Consider the following 6000-nt stretch of genomic DNA (forward strand, 5'->3'; position numbering starts at 1 on the left):
AGATGAGAAGGATTAAATAAATAGCCATGGTGGTTTTCTAGTCCTGGTAAGGAGATCTGCAGACACTTTTCCTTCATCTGGGATCATATGTCTCAATTAGGCATATATAGTAATAACCATAAATCATTTGAGAACAGGACTTGTCTCTCTTCCAGTTCCTTTTTCCAGGGTTCAGCCTATCAGTTGTCCTGAAAAGCTCCAGGTTTTGCTCCAGCACTGTGTGAGCGTGTTCCACCAGCCCTGGGGGCCTCTGAAAGTGGAAACGCTTTGGTTCCAGTGGCTGTTTTCCCAGAAATACTTTAGGTATTTCCTCTTCTCTCTGCAGTCTTAGACTCCAGATCCTGTCCTATTTTAACTGCAGTGTTTTGGAGCATCTCTACTCCCCTGGAATTCTCTTTCCCACTTGTTGTTCTACGATGCCTGCTGAGTGCACTGTTTTTGTTTAGAGCCTCTCTTAGCAGCATTTCTGCCACTGCTTGTTGAAACATTTTTTCCCAAGTTGATCCAAGACTAAAGGGTCAGAAGTGAAGAAGAACAAATACTATTCCCATCAGAAAAACCATTCCAGATTCCAAGCTGCATACACTTGGATTTTATTGTGTGCACATCTTGGGCGTGCTGTGATTCATCAGGAAAAGTTCTGCCAGTGCCGTGCAGCCTCAGGAAGGTGCCAGGAACATCAGGAGGCTTCACGGTTTAACAGCAGATACTTTTGGAGGGGCATTCAGAGAAGCCAAGAGAAGGAAGTGGGGCAGCAACTTGCTGTGCATTGAGGCCTTAGCTGGAAGTGAGGGCAACTGGCAGGAAGTTGTTCTCTAAAATGAGAGCCAGTGATGTCTGTCAGCTTCCATGAAGATGGTCAGCCCTTCAGCAGATCCTCAGGAATGGCACTTTAGAATGGGAAAGGACTCCTACTCAGAAGTCTCCAGTTTGTCAGATGTTGTACTACGACATGAAATAACTCACACACGCACACTAGATGCAAATGAGGGAAAAAAGAGGAAGTTTATTTCTGACTCTGCAATATATAGAATTCTAAAAGTGACAGTGGATTGGAGGATGAAATTGTTACTTCTCTAACTACACTGGTCAAACTAACAGTCTATCAATTCTCTCTTCTTCCAAAGAAGAATGTCAAACAATCATTATTTACATGACAGTGCTTGAGAACTTTAGTAGAAATATGTAAACATCAGAAGGCATAGAAAACTTTTAGAAGAACTTTAAAACTTTCAAAAGAACAGGACAACACTCAGACTTCCTTTTAAATCTGTTTTTTGCTTTAGAAAGCTTCAGTGGCTAAAAACTCCCAAATCGTTTTCAAGAAAGAATACTAATTGTAAAATGGGCCTTATTTAGATGTTGGGTTTGATCTGATCCTTACCAGTGTAGATGTTTCATATTTCAGAGGGCAGGAATGTTGGGACAGGCAACTTTGTTCCGCTACAGAAATGGGAAAGGATGATTTGTGCAGGTGAGAAAAAGTGAATTTTGAAATCAGCTATCTGGCATCTCTTGCACAACACTGGGCAGACCTCTAAGCAAAGAGGATCCCATCTGAACTTCACATTAACTGATCTTTAATGTAGCCCCAGGTCAGACAATGGGGGTTAAGCAATGCCAACATGACAGATCAGGGCTTTCAGCATTTCTCCAGTTGCCTTTTCCATATTTCTCAATTTTAAAACAAAACTTGTATTTGAATCCCAAGCAAACATGACAGTATCACTTAATCACCTTTCTAATAATTCCCTTTAAAAACTATTTCTTTCGTTTTGTCCTCCAGCCAGGAGAATTGAGCTATAAACCAGCTTAATGCTAATTCTTCTTACTTTGACGAGGGCTGATTAAATTCATACCTCTTTGAACAAGCTGTTAAAAGCTACAGTTAATCAATGTTTTGGCTGATACATCCTCATTAAGAAATGTTGGTTTTTGCTGAGAAATAAACCACACCCATTAAAAGCACATATCGATTTGCTTTGGGATCTTCATGGGGGCCAGGGTACTTACACAGCACATAGTTCACCTATAGCTGTGTGAAGTGGTTTATTCTGCTGAAAATGTGCTTTGCCTATGACTCTTCTCAAAAAAAAATGATTATTGCCCATGGGGCATTATATTAGCAGGGCTGAGACGTCCTGATTCCAAACAGTCATTAAGCAAATCAGAGGTAATTTATACTGTGGTGAAGAAACTATTGCAAAGCCTGCCAGCTGTCTGGCCCTTCCAGTATGGCTTCAGACAGGACTTTGAAGGTCGGTTCGGGAGCATTTCTCTTACACCGTGTTGTTGTTGTGGCTCCAGGACAGTCAGGTTCAGAGGCAGGCCCCAGTCCAGCAGAAGTTTAAACATCTGCATAGTTTTGAGCATGTGAACAATCCCATAGAAGTTAACGAGGCTACTTTAAATGCTTAGAATTAGGCATGTGCTTAAGAGCTTTGCTGGACAGGAGCCATGGTAAAAAACAGCCCCAACTGTGACCTAAAATTAAAACTGAAACACTTTAAAGATTAATTAAGGCCTTGTCTACATGGGAAAAATTCTTCATTGTGGCATGAGAAACTTTCTTCTCATGGTGTTTGTGGCCCAACTGGATTCGGACCATTTAAAGTGGAGTCGACTTTTACGAGGTTTCCTGACCGCACTTAGGAGGAGTGGAGAGTTTGGAAATGCACCCAATGTTTGGAAGCAAATCTTTCATTCCCCAGTGCATATGAAATTTGTGTGCCTTCACAGTCAGCTTTATGATAACACTGTCCTTTCAACCCTTGGGAAAATGGCAGAGCCATTCAAGTAGCCAGAAAGCAAATAAACAGACACACTGCACTCCTCCCTTCTTGACCACAACTATTGAATTCCCTGAGTGCCACAAGCCGGAACTATTGTCCTTTTAAAGCCTAGGGATTTGAGGACTTGGAATCTGTGGATCTCATTCTCTGTCCCAGAAGACATATGCTTCAGCACTTCAGAGGGGCTGTGGAGTAGACATGAATTGCACTTTCATCAGTGTGTTGTCCCTTTTGTGTTCCAGAAGGGAAGGAGGGGGATTGGTGTATATGACCCGGCCATGATAGAGTGCCAAACATGTTCCAGCCCAGCATTCCATGCCTGGGGCACAGCACTATGCCTGCAAACCCAGCCAGCAGGGAATGAGGGGCAAACAGAGGCCTCTACCTCTGAGTGATGAAAAGTTGTTGGTTTTGGTCTTGGATATGAAGGACCTCGACAAATCTGAATGAGAACAATGTTGTATGTGCTGGTTTTAGCTCTCCTGCTGTTTTGGTTTTTGGTTTTCTTTCTGTGGGAGGACTAGACCTGGGTTTGAATGCCTTTGTAAAAGCTGAAGCCATCTGCTTCACTGTGGCGCAGGCACGGAGCCTTCTTCCTTCCCATGGATAGAGGAGCACTGTGTCAGTGCTTTTAGGGAAATGATACGCACATACCACTTTAACATTCAAAGAAAGGCAGAATTTTTAGGGACTCAGCATCCCTTCTGGTTTTACTACATTGAAGCTTTGTTTCCTGGAGTCGAGGCATTGTCATCTATATCACAGCAGAGCTGGGCAAATCTGCCAGCCACCCTTCACCTTTGGAGACCAAGTATTTACTTGCAGGCAGAGCAAGTCATCCTTCAGCTGAAGAAAATGCTCAGTCTGAATTAGACTCAGCTCTGCTGTGACCTGGGACTGCTTATGGTAGAAAAGAGATCTCTGGGTAGCTGAAAATGTGTGTGACTCTATTTCCAATATTTTTATATTAATTTTTTTCATTTAATTTCTTTTTGGCTCTTAATTGGTATTAAAAAGCCAGCTAGTGAGTAAATAGAGAGAAATAATGAAACTCAGGGCTCCTGTGCTGCCTTGCATTTATGAAGTTCAGACCGAGCAGTAATTAATCTCTGCTGGCTTCCATGTGTGTGTAAATCTCCAATCACTTTGTACAACCCATGTACAATTTTATCCACTAAATAAAGGGTCTCAATTGTGCCATTGAGACAGGGCCTCCTCAGAGGGTCGGAGGTTGCCCATGGAGCAATTTGCTGTGAGGTTACAGAGGGATTTCTTCCTGCTCTTCACCCCAGTAGAGGATCACACCCCTAACTTTTACTGTACACCTCATGGGACTTTCTTCTGTCCCTAGATTTCCTAGAAAGGCTGGCTGAGAGTTATGTGAGCTCTTAAACACCCCTGTAAGGAGGCAGAAGGGTTCTTAAGTCTTCCTTTTCACTGTGCACCCACAGCTCTGTGGCCTGCTCTGAGTTCAGATCAAACCTTTACGCCACCTCCTGCACCTTTTGTCTCACCTCCAGCAGTTTGAAATGGAGAAAACATGAAATCACTCAAAACAAAGACCAATTTTTTTCCTGGCTTTCATTCTGTGCCCTTTTGACAACCTGCTTGCATAAAAGCTAGGGTGAATATGTACCCAGGGATACTGAATTTATGGTCATTTAAAGAAACCAACCTGCCTGGTTAATTTTCTTTTTTTTTTTCTGTCTTAACAAATCTGTTCCTTAATGCAGTCAGTGACTTGTAGTGCAGTTATGAGAATCAATGGACCAGACTCCCAGCATAAGATAATTGAGATACTCAAAAAAACCAGGAAGTTAATGGGTTTTTCCTCTGTATTTCTAGCCCATGTTTGATGGGCTAGAAAGTTGTGTACAAAACACAGCAGGTTGAAAAATGAGATATTATTTGTTGTATAAAAGATGCTGTTGTTGTGATTCTGTATAGAAAATGACAGTGTTTCATTCAAAATTACAAAGTAAAGATTAGTGAAAACCCCAAAAAAGCCATGATCCATTTAGGCTGAAACACTGAAGATTTGGAGTTTATAATGAAATGAAAATATGGGCACAGATAGATGAAAATGGTCATGCTCTGCAGATGTTCTCATCTGGTTTAAAATAAATTATTTTAAACTAATTGTGGTTAAACTTTTCAGGCTGATCAATTAATCCATTGTTAAATGGGAATCGAGGTCACTGGTATCTATTCTCTTGCAGAGTTACCAGGACATGTAGGAAAGTCTCCCATCCCACATGGGGCTAAAAATAATGGAAATCAACATCAAAAGGAGAAAAATGAGTGAGACAGATTTGTTTATATAAATGGTTACACCCAGCATTTTGAAAAATAAATATCCTGCTCAGACCCAAAAATGGATTAAAAGTTAATTGGAAACAAACAAACAAACTTCACAGGTATTGAGGATTAAAATCTGAGCCTGTCTGAAAAGGAAAGGTGGATAAACTGGCTTGGGGGAAATAAAAACCCATGTGAACCTTTGTCTAAAATTCCAGTTCAGCCAAACTCAAATCTTTTAAGGTTCAAAAAAACCTTTTTGCTTTAATTATCCCAAGTGTGTGTGTTCCCTGGCTCAGGGTATGACTAAAAACCATGAGAAGGTAGGTCATGGAAATCTTCAGCTCTTTTTGGTGTTAATGCAGTGTTGGTGCCTTTCAGCAACTGCTTGTTTTCACGTCCCTGCCACTGGCCAGGCCAGTTTCCCTACAGAGCAATCTCTCAGTGGGGCAGATGCCCCGTGTTGTCTTTCCAGTGGCATTCAACCCACAGCCACGAAGGAGAGCAGCTTCAGGTGCAGGGAGGTTGGGATTCTCAGCCTTTGGCAATGCTAAACCAGGAGGTTTTTGTCTCATGGGAGGCGTAAATGGCACCCAGGTTACAGCCACGGTCTCAGTGCCCAGGTTAGCTCTGCATTCACTGGGCTGTGCTGAGCTATTCATTCACTGCAAGCCACAGTCCAGATGTAGGTGCTACAGGCTCACCAGAAATGGGTGGGAATATTTTGCAAACCAGGGAAGACTTTGGCATCTCTGGCACTGACCTACTTAGCAGAAAAAGCCTCAATATGAAAATGGAATTAAATGGATGCACCTTGACCACAGTTAAGCAACACATTTAACCACATATGTCTGAAATTAGCTTTTTAATGGGAATTAGATGTTCTCAGTGAGTGGGACTTGCTGGGACA

The 6000-nt window shown here is 42.0% G+C and overlaps 1 long non-coding RNA gene across 1 annotated transcript in view; it reads left to right on the forward strand.

Annotated features, from left to right (window-relative positions):
* Positions 1-5141, forward strand: part of LOC128805206 (uncharacterized) — a 28150-nt gene extending 23009 nt beyond the window's left edge. Inside the window, exon 4 of the long non-coding RNA XR_008436325.1 lies at positions 5012-5141. This is a non-coding gene — a long non-coding RNA (uncharacterized LOC128805206). The remainder of the gene's footprint in view (positions 1-5011) is intronic.
* Positions 5142-6000: the final 859 nt, after the last annotated feature.

Source organism: Vidua macroura, chromosome 3, assembly GCF_024509145.1.
Source record: "Vidua macroura isolate BioBank_ID:100142 chromosome 3, ASM2450914v1, whole genome shotgun sequence".
NCBI classification, from domain to species: Eukaryota; Metazoa; Chordata; class Aves; order Passeriformes; family Viduidae; genus Vidua; species Vidua macroura.